At 40.8% G+C, this 12,387-nt stretch overlaps 1 long non-coding RNA gene across 1 annotated transcript; it reads right to left on the bottom strand.

The window, feature by feature from the left end:
- Positions 1 to 5,502: 5,502 nt before the first annotated feature.
- Positions 5,503 to 11,382, bottom strand: LOC137157339 (uncharacterized). The gene is made up of 4 exons (XR_010921072.1): positions 11,259 to 11,382; positions 10,695 to 10,838; positions 8,512 to 8,685; positions 5,503 to 5,657 (listed from the first exon to the last, which is right to left on the bottom strand). It is a non-coding gene; the product is annotated as an uncharacterized lncRNA (long non-coding RNA).
- Between the last annotated feature and the right edge of the window lie 1,005 nt (positions 11,383 to 12,387).

Here is a 12,387-nt window from a genome sequence, read left to right as displayed (position 1 = left end):
TTACAACCCAAGGTGTCACCAGAAACAGCGTTGTTAGCATTAAAAGAAAGGCCACAGATATTGGCAGATAAACAGGGAACACTCAGGGTTCACAGTGCTGATCTTATTCCCACTAAAGGCATATGTGACCTAGGTGCATGGATAAATAAAACTGGAAAAAAGATACAATTTGCAATATCACCAGGGAAATGAGTACCCATTATTGGGTTAAGTGTGTATCAAGCCCTTGGTCTTATCAAGAGATGCATTTTTGTGAAGGGCAAAGAACCAAAACTATTAAGAAAGAGTTTAAGGAGGTCTTCCAGGGGATAGGGAAACTCAACAGAGTACAGAATAGAGCTGCCCCACAATTCATGACCCTAGGAAAGTTCCCTTTGCCCTATGGCAGAGGCTGAACAAGAAAATAGATAAGCTCATTGTTCTGAGAATCTTTGGGCAAATAGAAGAACCAACTGAGTGGGCTCATTGGTCATTATAGAGGAAAAAAAGGACAGAACCCTTAGCCTGCGTATAGATATAAAAGAATTAAATAATTATGTAAGATGGGAACAAACATGTTCCACTACCTCTTCAAAGGGAGAAATTTTGGGGGAGATGGCTGATGCCAAATATTTTTCTATGCTTGATGCATTGGTAGGTCCTTAGACAAACAGAGCACATGTTTATCTATATTTGGAAGACATTGTTCCACAGACTGCCATTTGGGTTGTGTGGGACACCTAAGGTGTTTCACCAGAAAATACAACAATTTGTTGTTGGTATTGATGGCACTAAGGTTTACTTGGATGATGTTTTGATCTAGGGAAAAACAATAGAAAACCATAAACAGACGCTCTGAACAGCTTTGGAAAGAACCAGAAATGCCATGCTAAAGCTAAACCAAAACAAAAATGGAAATAACATACCAGGGACAGAAGTTAACACAGTGAGATCACAGTAACATTGACACCAAATGTCAATTGACACCAATATGCCTACCCCAAAAGACAAGGAAGGGTGTGTGTGCGCAAAGATTCCTTGGAATAGAACTATGTAGGGAAACCGGTGGCTAATCTAGCTGTTTGAACCAGAGCACTAGATGTGCAAAGATGTCCAATGGACATAGGATACAAATCCTAATTAAGAGTTTGAGAAACTGAAGGAAATAAAGAGGCCCTCGTCCTGAAGTACTATTACAGTAAGCACAAAACTAAGTTGTCCATGGATGTCTCCAAGAGGGTATTGGCACAGACCTTTTACAACAACATGGCCAAAACTGGAGACTGGTGGCTCACAAAAACTGAGTGTCAAAATGCTTAAACAGAGAAGGAAGCTTTGATCTTAGTTCATGAGGGTAACAAGTTTCAGGTCTTTATTTGTGGGAGGCTTATAATAGCTGAAACAGACCATAAACCACTTACAGTCATTGTCAAACAGAGGCATGGCAAATACCACCCCTAGAATACAGAGGTTATTTTTTTAGTTACAAATGTATGATTTGCAAATTGAATGGAGAGAGATTTGATGGTTGCAGACTCTCTCTAGAGTATATGACGAAAGTGCAGTGGAACAAGTCCATAGCCAGATTTTGTACAAGTCAATATGATAAAAAACCTGCCCAGTCTCAGGTGAAATGCGCCCTGTGATTGCCAGAGCTATTGCTCAGGATGAGACCCTGAAGACTGTAATGAAGGCCATTGGGTTGCCAGGACAGCATACTTCTAGCCTTTATCATCAGTTTAAGGGAGAGCTCTCAGTATTAGATTGGATTTTATTAAAGGCACCAGGACGGTGATTTCTGAAGTGTTACAGAAAAATGTTAAAAAGTATACATGAAAGTCATTTAAAGATTGATTTTTTTTCAAAGAGAAGGGCCGGACACATTTTATATTGGCCTCAAACGAATAGCGCCATTGAAGAAGCTGGTAAGGTTTTTTGCGTATGTCAAAAATGCAGGCCAAACAAAACAAAAGAGCCCATTTTGATGGCAAAGGAAAAATTGGTTCTCTGGAGCAAAGTAGGCATAGATTTGTTCACACTGGCTGGAACAAACTATATACCTGCCCCAGACTGTTAGTCTCACTTCCCTGAGATAGCCTTACTATAAGAAACTACAGCTACAAAGGTGATAATGAACGTCAAATCTATTTTTGCTAGACATGGTATACCTGACATAGCAATGGTATACTTGACAATGGACCAGAGTTTAGGGGGCATACATTTAAGCAGTTTCCAGTGAAGTACTAGTTTAGATGTGTAACTGTTACTCCCCATTATCCTCAATCCAGTGGACTGATGGAAGACTGTCAGAATAATAATGCACCTACTGAAAAAGGCAGCTGAGTCAGACTTTGATCCATATTTAACACTGTTAAATTACAGAACAGTACCAAAGCAGCATAGGTTGTTACCTGCTGACATTTCATTCAACAGAAAACCAACAAAAAGATTGTCTGCATTGTTAGAACCTGACGTACGTGTCACTGGAGACTTGCAGATGTAGAACAAGAGCATAAAGCAAGACACAAAACCCCACTATGATCTGGAGTCATGGGAAAGGCCACCACTTTAGGAAAATGACACTGTGCATCTCTGTGATGGGAAAGAATAGTTGCACACAGCAGTGATGTCACAAAAAATTGCCCATGGTCATAGGAGGTTGTCACCCCAGATTCACACAGACTTCAGAGGAATAGGCAAATCCCAGTAGGGAGGGAGTTAGAGGGGTACTATGATGGACATTCTGCCTGAGGGTTCTCAGGTAGGCAATAACCACAGCAAGATGAGCCAACAGAGCTCTAGGTCATGGAACAACCAGAACAAGTGGACTTGCCGCCTCCTGACAGAACTAGTGCTAATAGATGTAGGTATTGGGGACTGTGCCTTTAAGGGCTGAGCTTCCCAGACTGAAAATCTTGACAAGGCACTGTGAAGCTTTTGGTTTTGACGCACAGCCAGTTAGAACTAGACACAGAATAAAGAAAGTCTCTCGCAAGCATCTTCAGCACTGGGCACTGATCTAAGAAGTTGTTGATAACGTTTGGAAGGGGAAACATTTATTTTTTATTCCACTGCATTGCACATAATGTTATCCCCGGGGGGGGGGGGGGGGGATGTTGATGATGATAAATGTTGTGCTTGTATTACGCTTATTTTGAAAAGGCTGACAAGTCTCTTACGAAAAAAAATTGTTTGACAAGTGGAGGAAGAGTTGCCAACTTGATCTAAACTTCAGTAACAAACCATGGATTTACAGATGTAAGAAGAAATTTTTACTACATTGGAAACAGCTGAAGATAACATAAAACCCGCTGGATTTCTGCCAAAATGTTCTAACTTAATATATGCAACAACATACAGTGGAATTGCAGTAAGAAAAATAAAGATTTATTGTGCATGCAGCAGCATTTTCCCAGGGTGTGTGCTTCTTTGAAGGAGACTATTGGGAAAATAAGTGTGATTTTAACCATTTATTTAGCCTATAGCCCAAAACATTTTATGAATAGCAATCTTGATAGGTTCCCAGATATCAGAAATCACAAGAATTATTTATTGCAAATCCAGCCAGAATGCCAAGACAGCATTTGTTAAATGCTGGAAAAATGCACCCAAAACCTAATGGAGTTGGGCACTGGTCTGGGAGATCTAGATGGAGTCAGTCATCACCTAATTTAATAAATTATGGATTAAAAATAAAACCAGAAAATGATGGTTTTACTTTCTGGACAGCTTTGATTAACAATCATGAGGATTTGCTGTATTTGGCTTTATCCTATGAAACCCTGACTCACATGAGGAGTCCATTGAATTCAACAGCACTATTCAGATCATTCCAGTAAGGGCCACAGTACCTGCCCCATGGTTTATCTCCAGACCCTGTGAGTATATAGGTATGCTTGTACACAAATGGGCACAGTGCGTGCACAGGAACCACAGCTATACTATGTGTATTAGTTGGTTTTTTTTTTTTTTTTGCCTCTTCTAATTGTGACATTGTCTGTATTGTATTACTCATATTATTGCTTTCATAACTTTTCTCCTTCCCTGGCTCCACTTTCTCTTCTGAAAGTAATAAAAAGATTACTCAGAAAGAATAGAAAACTGAAAGAATTGCTGCTGAAAAAGAAGGGAAATGTGCATGAATCTTACATAGCATGGCCATGCTTGTCTGGTCTGAACATTTTATAGAAGAAGCTAATAAATCAGAAGTGTTAACAATATTTTGTTATCTTGGCCAGATTTTCAGATATGATCAGTGCCCAGCAGCTTCCATTGTTTTCAGTGGCTAAACCTTTAAGTGTTGTTTGTGCTCAGTTTAATGATGCTTGTAACAGCACAGCTCTGTGGAAGGAAGGGATCTGTGTGAGAATTGTTAACACTTTGTTGGAACATTCCATTTTAAAGCTTTCAACTCCCTTCACAAATACGAATGAGTTAGCCATGACATAATTCCCCTGAGGTCAGTAAATATTAGAGATAGTTAGTTTTATTATTCGAACATTGCCATTACTTATCAATGAGCTTACTGAAAAATAACTGTGTGAGATATTAGAATGGTTCTAGAGCTATTTGGATACTTATCAGATCAATAATTCAATGAATAATGGCCACATCCATTGAATACTTTTATTCAATGAACATTTTATGCTGTTCTTCAGCCAGCTCAACCAATAATCATCACTCCTATTTGACATCTGGGAGAATCTTAGGGACTTATGTGACTAGACCAAAAGTGCAAAGTACATTTATGGCAGAGATAGAGTATAGAACCCAGGGACAAGGATCTTAGAATTGCAAGTGCAAAAAGTGAACAATGGAAGAAAGCACTGTGTCCTCCAGTGCTGAGCACAATTACTACAGATGCTCACAACCCTGTTAAATGCACTTTTAAGTGCAGGTACAGTTACTGTGACTATGCACATGCACAGACAGCCAAGGTAATTGCAAGTTCATTTTTGCCTGCAAAATTTTGTGCATCAGGTTCTAAAAATCTGACTCTCAATCCCCTGCTGTAACCTCTAGATTATGCTTCCTTCAGACCAAAAAAGCCACATATCAAATGAGCACAGAACAAATTATTTTGCAGACATAACAGCAAATCCCAATATGCCCTTTTTCTAATGTGTGAAACAAATTATCTCATTTAGAACCCAAGAGGCATGGAAGCAAGTAAACTGAACAGAGGAGGCATAATCACAGCTCTTGTTTTTCCTAGAAGAAAGAAAAATTCTTTTGAAACAAATATGCTCATGCATATGTGATCCAGGGCTGCTTTTTGGGACACAGTCCCTCTTGTCAGTCATCCTCGATTCAGAGAAACAATCTGTACTAGTTGGGTGAGGCACAACTCCAGCCCATCACCAGGCTTTTGGAAATGAAAGGGAGTCCCTCCTACTGAGATCAGGAAAATTTCTCCTTCCCCACCACAGCCCATGTTAAATGATGTGCAAAATGGTGTGTTTTAGAAGCAACATATAGCACGTCTCATTCAAGGCCTCATTCCACATGGATTATTTTGTTCAGTAGGTACAGAAAGTTTTATTGGTTAGAGTACAGGCTGACCATATGGCACGAATCTCAGCACTTCTCTTCTTTCCATCTCAGAGTCCTTGAAGAACAAACAAGTTTTGAAAACTTGCCCTTTGTCCCAGGTTGACTCGCAATATTCTTTACATTGTCTGCCATTGTGATATGCAATTTAAAAGAAAAATGTACAGCTAGAAGCAACATTATCCAACAATCAACAATCCAGTTATCAACAATCTCAGATTACTCAATCTCAGTTACTGCAGAGAATTCTTTCCCTGCTGTCTGGCAGTTGCGTCTTGCCGAAATGCTCAAGAAGCCAACTGACTGCCATATTTGGGGTCAGGAAAATATTTTCCCCTGGATCAGATTGGCAGAGACCCTGTGGTTTTTTCCCCCTTCCTTTGCAGTATGGGGCATGGGTCACTTACAGGTTTAAACTAGTGTAAATGGTGGATTCTCTGTAACTTGAGGCCTTTAAATCATGATTTGAGGACTTCAGTAACTCAATCAAAGGATAGGATCTATTACAGGAGTGGGTGGGCAAGGTTCTGTGACCTGCAATGTGCAGGAGGTCAGAGTAGATGATCATGATGATCCCTTCTGGCCTTAAAGTCACTGAACCTAAGAGTCTGTACCTACAGTATTTGGAACCTTTCACCTTTCCTGCCAGCTCTTGTAAAAACCATTCCCTTAACCACTCAGACATCTGGCTATTGGGACCCACTAGGACTAGCGCCTCCGAGGCCCTCCTGCTGAAGCACCTGCTAACACCATACACTGGAGAAACTATTGCCATCCTAAGAGTTAGGGGTACAGAGTAAACCCAATAATTACAGTATTATCGTAGCACTCAGGGGTCACAACTAGGACTACAGTCTTATTTTGGCAGGTGCTGTACTAACATGGAGGCAGATAACCCATCTGGAAGAATTTATAGTCTTACCTTTTTCCCTTTTAATGCACCTTCATTCCTTTTCTCTACAGCTCCATTTTCTCCTGTATTGTTTTCTTTACCTTTTATTTCATATTCTATCTCCTTTTGCTCTCTTTGTAAAGCAAACAAGACTCCATAGAAAGTGGCTTCCTGTTCCCTGTTTTGTCTCTCCCCATTTCCTTCCCTCAACCCCCACCATTTTATTTCTCTTAATATGTTCTCTACTCCTATCCCTCTAAACCTACTTCCCTACCTTCTTATCATAGAATCACAGAAATGTAGGGCTAGAAAGGATCTCAAGAAGTGTTGTGGCAGGAACAGCTAAACCTAGACCAACCCGGACAGGTGTTTGTCCAACCTGAGAGCAGGACAATTATCTCCTGTGTCTTACATATGGCACTCCTGTTAAAACATCCCAGAATGATATTAACCTTTTTTGCAGCTGCATCACATTCCTAACATGTTCAATTTGTGATCTTCTATAACACCCAGATCCTTTTCAGCAGTACTACCACCCTAGCCTGATATTGTCCATTTAGTAGTTGTGCATTTGATTTTTGCTTCTGAAATTTAGTACTTTCCGCTTGTCTGTATTGAACTTCATCTTGCTGAATTCAGACCACTTCTCCAATTTGTCAAGATCATTTTGAATTTTAATCCTGTCCTTCAAAGTGCTTGCAAAGCTTCCTTGCTTGAGGTCATTAACAGATTTGATAAGCACACTCTCCACTTCATTATCCAAGTCATTAATGAAAATATCGACTAGTACCAGGACAGACCACGGTGGGACCCTCTTAGATCCATCCTCCCAATTTGACAGCAAACCATTGATAACTACTTTTTGAGTAAGGTCTTTCAATCATTTATGCATCCACCTTACAGTAATTTCCTCTTGGGTAGGAGGATAATTTAGACCCCTCTGCAATCCATCCACATGGTGGTACCTGATTACTTTAAGTCAAATTTCTCACAACACAGTACGTCTACACAGCAAAAACAAAACAAAAAACAACCAAAACACACACACACACACACACACACCACAGCAGCAGGTATCAGAGCTCAGGTCAACTGACTTGGTCTCACATTAAAAATAGCTGCATAGATGTTTGGGCTCAGGCTGGAGCCTGGGCTCTGAGACCTGGGGAGGAGAACAGGTCTCAGAGCCTAGATTTCAGCGGGAAGTCTATCCTGCTGTTTGTAGCCCTGTAGCCCAAGTGAATTTACCCAAGCTCTGAGACGTGCTGCCATATTTTATGTTTTGCTGTGTAAATGTATCCAGATGATTGACTCAGCCCTGTCTTTGTCTTCAGACATTGGTGTGACTTCATCCAGTCTTCCCAACAAATGGGCTGCAGGGAATTGAGAGCTATAATAGCAAGTCAATGGATAATATAATATATTCACAAATACAGAACCCTTGGTGGAAGACTCCTCCTCAACCAAAGCTCATCACCAGATGAAACACCTCTCAGAGGGCTTACTGTGAACGACACTTGCAGTTTGTTATGTCAACCTGCTTATGTCATAGAGGTTCATTTGTCATTTTATTTTCCCTTTGACTAGTTCAGCAGACACTTGTTTATTTCTCTCTGGAAGTCTTTTCTTGGTGGAGGAATAAATTACACGGAGAGACAAGGAAAGGTCACATATTCAAACAGTGTCAGGTTTGTTGCTAGATTGATGGGACTCAGCTGTGGATCCCCCAGAAGAGCCATAGTCAGAGGTTTGCACTTGTAATCTGAAGTAATTTGCCAGGGGGTCTCTGTAAGGAGACACCAACTTCACTGCTATCTATCTGGTAACTTTGTAAATTTTTGTGCTTATGTACTAACTTCAGTACAATGCCAGAACATGAACTGCTAACTCTAGCATCTCTGTATTGCAGTGTTTCTCAATTAAATTTGGCCACGGAACCCTTTTGAACTCGATAAATAATTGCGGAACCCCCCAAACTCTTAACAGTTTTTTTACATATGGGGCCAAAAATAAAATGTCGAAATAAGCAAATTATATACAAACAACGAGGTCAGCGTTTCTCAATTAAATATAAATTAAATTAAACTTACACTTGATACCCTCTGCCGAAAAATCCGGGACATCTTCCCTTTTTCGGCAGCATGGAAAACAGCTGCTTGCGGCGGCGCGGAGAACAGCTCGCGGAACCCTAACAGTGTTCCCACGGAACCCCAATTGAGAAACACTGCTGTATTGCTAAATAGGGCTGCATTTGACCAGCATGTCTGCAAAGGAATGTATAGCGTAAGTGGGAAGAAGATAGGATCATTTAGTTTGTTTTTCATGAGTAACTTTCACTTTGGTATCTATCGCAATGACAGCACAGAATTAATAATATCGTTCAGCTGCCAAATAGTTAGTATAACATATAGGGACGGATTGTATTAAAGTTTCATACACAATATGCTGAGCTCTGTTCCAGAGTAGAATGCCCTTCTCTCATTGCTGAAAGACTGACTCTTGGAAGATATATATTTCAATATAGTTTTTTAGAAATGTATTTTTACAGCAAAATTTTTGCATGCACAACATTAGTTATAGTCTAATTCTGTTTCTTCAGTTACTGACAGAGGCAAGAAATCACATCAGTATTTTTCACAGCTGGACACAGATGAGGATGGTCAGACTGTGGCTATGGGAGAGAAGAGGACGAGAAAGAATTCCACCCAGTTAGATGTTTCCAATAGAGCTCCTCAGTATGGAAACTGTGGAAGATACCTCTCAAGATCCATCTGGTTCAAGGGAATAGAGAAATGTACAGGATACACTTATAGCAACTCGACCCAACCTATAAAAAAAGTAAGCTTGCCCATAAAGAGTTCTCCAACTATCCAAGGAGGACAGACAGTCCTTGTTGGGGATTTGCTACTCAGAAAAATCAAAAGAACATTCTTCAAGGGACAAGCAGACAACAGGATGGTGTGCTGTCTTCCTGGAGCCAAGACATGAGATGTCATTCTAAGATTGGATAGGCTTCTGAAGTCAGCAGGCAAGGATCCACTGGTGAAGGTTCATATCAGCACTAGTGACAGTGCACTGTGGGATATCTTGCAGATAATAGATGACTTCAGGGAACTCAAAAACCTGCTGAGGAAGAAGAATGTCCAAGAGATTTTCCCTAAGATACTGCCTGTCCCACAAGCAAAGGAAGACAAAAGACAGAAAATGCTGGAAGTGGATCACTGTCTAGGTATGTGATGTAGGATTGACAGTTTTGGTTTTGTGGAATATTGGTCCATCTTTTATGGGGAAAGGAAGCTGCCTAGTCTGAATGGCATCCACCTCAGTAGAAGGGGAACCAGTCTACTAGGGGACAAGCTGGCTAGAGTAGTCAGGAGGGCATTAAACTCATAACAAAAAGGGGAGGGTAAAAAGAGGACTGAAAGGAGCACTCATTTAGCACAGAATCAAGATGTTGAAAATAAAATTAATCAAGAAACAAAAGGACATGAAGAGAAGAAATTATTTAATTGCCTATACACCAATTGGAATTGGAATTGCTCATTTATGAACATAAATTTGATCTAATTGATATTACTGAAACCCGGTGGGATGATTCACATGATTAGAATATTAAAATCAATGGTTATAAGCTATCTAGGAAGGATCAAGCGGGCAAAAAGGGGAGGGGGAATGGTAGTCTGTGTCAAAAATAGAATTATCTGTTTCCAAGTCACTGATAACTTGGAAAAAAATTGTATTGAATGCTTATGGATCAACAAACTAACAGATAAAGCACAAGATGGCGTATTAGTTAGTGTCTGCTACAGACCACCAAAATCACACTAGAATGGCTGTCTCTTTACACAACTATCTGTAATGTGTAAGCGGAAAAAAAAAAGCCACACAATCTTGGGGTCTTCAATTTAAGTGGCATATGCTGGAGTTCTCATGCTGCCAATACTAAAACGTGCTAGGAATTTCTAAATATTATAGCTGATAATTTCCTACTTTAAAAATGTTGCAACCAACATGGAGGAATTCTATATTAGACTTTGTTTTAACAGATAAAGAAGAACTGATTGCAGAGCTAATAATTAACAGCAACTGAGGTACAAGTGACTGTGATGTGATTATATTTATAATGTGCAAATAGAATAAAATCCACACCAATATCTATCTATCTATCTATATATATTTCAGTGCTTTAAAAGGGCCTCCCTTGGGCTCCAGGTTCCCCTTCCTTGGGCTGCTGTGAAGGGAAGGTGAGTGGTGACCGAGAGTTCAGTCTTACCTCTCCAGTGTTCCCATGTGCCGCTGTGATGAGTTTTCTCACTGAAGTGAGTGTTTCCTGGGCTGGACCATTGATTTAAAGGTGGCTGTTGCTTTGGCCCTCCAGCAAAAAAAGTCCTTCTCTTCTAAGGCAAACCAGAAGAGTCTAAGTAGAAAACAAACAGGCCCTTTATTAGTGCTTTCCGGGAGGAAAGGAGAGGACAGGAGTTTCTGCACCACCTCTCTAGGTAACACTATAATGGGTGGGGTAATAAACCTCACTTATTGGCAGGGCCCCCACATTGGGGGGGGGGGGGGTACTGTTTACCGGGGCCTGGTCCAAGGCTGCAACCCCCATAGGTATGTGTGTGGGAGGGGGCCCATGTTACAAGTTTGTACTGGGCCTGAAAAAATTATGCTTGGGCCCTGCTTACTGGGGGAGGCAGGACAAAGCACTGCCTATGCTGAAACCTGTCTGGCTCTGCTATTTCCCAGGGCCATTTCCTACAGTGCCAGGCTTTCCCTGGGCCTCCTCCCCTTGCTCCTTAGTGCACAAACACTTCTTCAAGAGCCTTCTGTAGCTCACCTCTACGCCTCCTCCTGGATCTTTGCTAGCTTCTTCCCTGCCTGCTTCCTCTCAGGAGGGAGAGACTACCAGGCTTTTCCTCTGTTTCTGGAGCGTCTTCTAGGACAGTGCTGTTCCTGCCCATCCTTTCACCTAATAAAAGGCAGCCTGCCCTGAGGTTTCCCATCAAGCCTTGTGCTTAGCCAGCTGGCCAAGGCAAGAAAGAAAAGAGAAATCCAGCCCCAGGTCAGAGACAGAGCTGGAAACTGAAAGCTTTAAAGGTACAGGCCTCCTAGAGACTAGCCCATTTCCAGGGCAGGTTCCATCCATTTCCAGAGACTCATTTTTTTCCATCCTGCCCTGGTTTGCCTTGGTCTAATCAGTTTATCCAGCCAGTGTGCCTCAAAGAATAGGCAGTCTCTCTCATCAAATAACCCCTTTCTTCCTTATACATTTCAAGTTCTTCCCACAAGACAGTCATCTCAGCTCCCAGTCTCCAGTTAATCTTTTTTGCCAGTGGCTCTCAATCCCTATTTTATGCAAACAGCATAAAGTATCCAGATTAATTGGCCACCCATATTTTATCCTGGAATTCTCTTTTTTCAGTGCTGCCCCTCACCTGAACAAATTTCAAGTGAATAGACTGCCTCAGCTAGCAGTGTTACTATTGTTAATTTTATTCTTAATTCCTTTTATTAACTGCTCCAAAGTTTGCGATTGTTTGGATCCAGGGCTTTAGGTCAGGGTTCAGATCTGGGGGAGGGTGGACAGTATTAATAACAGTAGCACTTACTATTTACATTGCACTTTTTATCCAGAGATATGAGCTTTACCTGCAATATATTATAACAGCAAGGAGTACTATCTTATGCAAACTTCTTTCTAGATTTCACAACAGCTGAAACAGGAAGAAATATTTATATTTATGTGCTGTTGCCCTGATGCTAAGAGAGCTGAGAAGGACTAAAAGAAAGGAGAAGATTCCAGAGTAAGCTTAGACGGTAAGCTCTTCAGAGTAGGGACCTTGTCCTCTTATTTGTTTATTAATCAGATAGGTCACTTTTGATCCTATATAAATAATAATAAAAGAAGGGAAGAAAGAAAGAGACAGGCAGAGGGAAAGGTTCCTTTTGACAGGGGTGACCAAATT

This window comes from Emydura macquarii, unplaced genomic scaffold (genome assembly GCF_026122565.2).
Source record: "Emydura macquarii macquarii isolate MOO-44397 ecotype Brisbane River unplaced genomic scaffold, CSIRO-AGI_Emac_v2 contig_1483, whole genome shotgun sequence".
Taxonomy (NCBI): Eukaryota; Metazoa; Chordata; order Testudines; family Chelidae; genus Emydura; species Emydura macquarii.
Note: the sequence above shows the minus strand (reverse complement) of the source record. Positions and strands in the feature narration are given on the sequence as shown.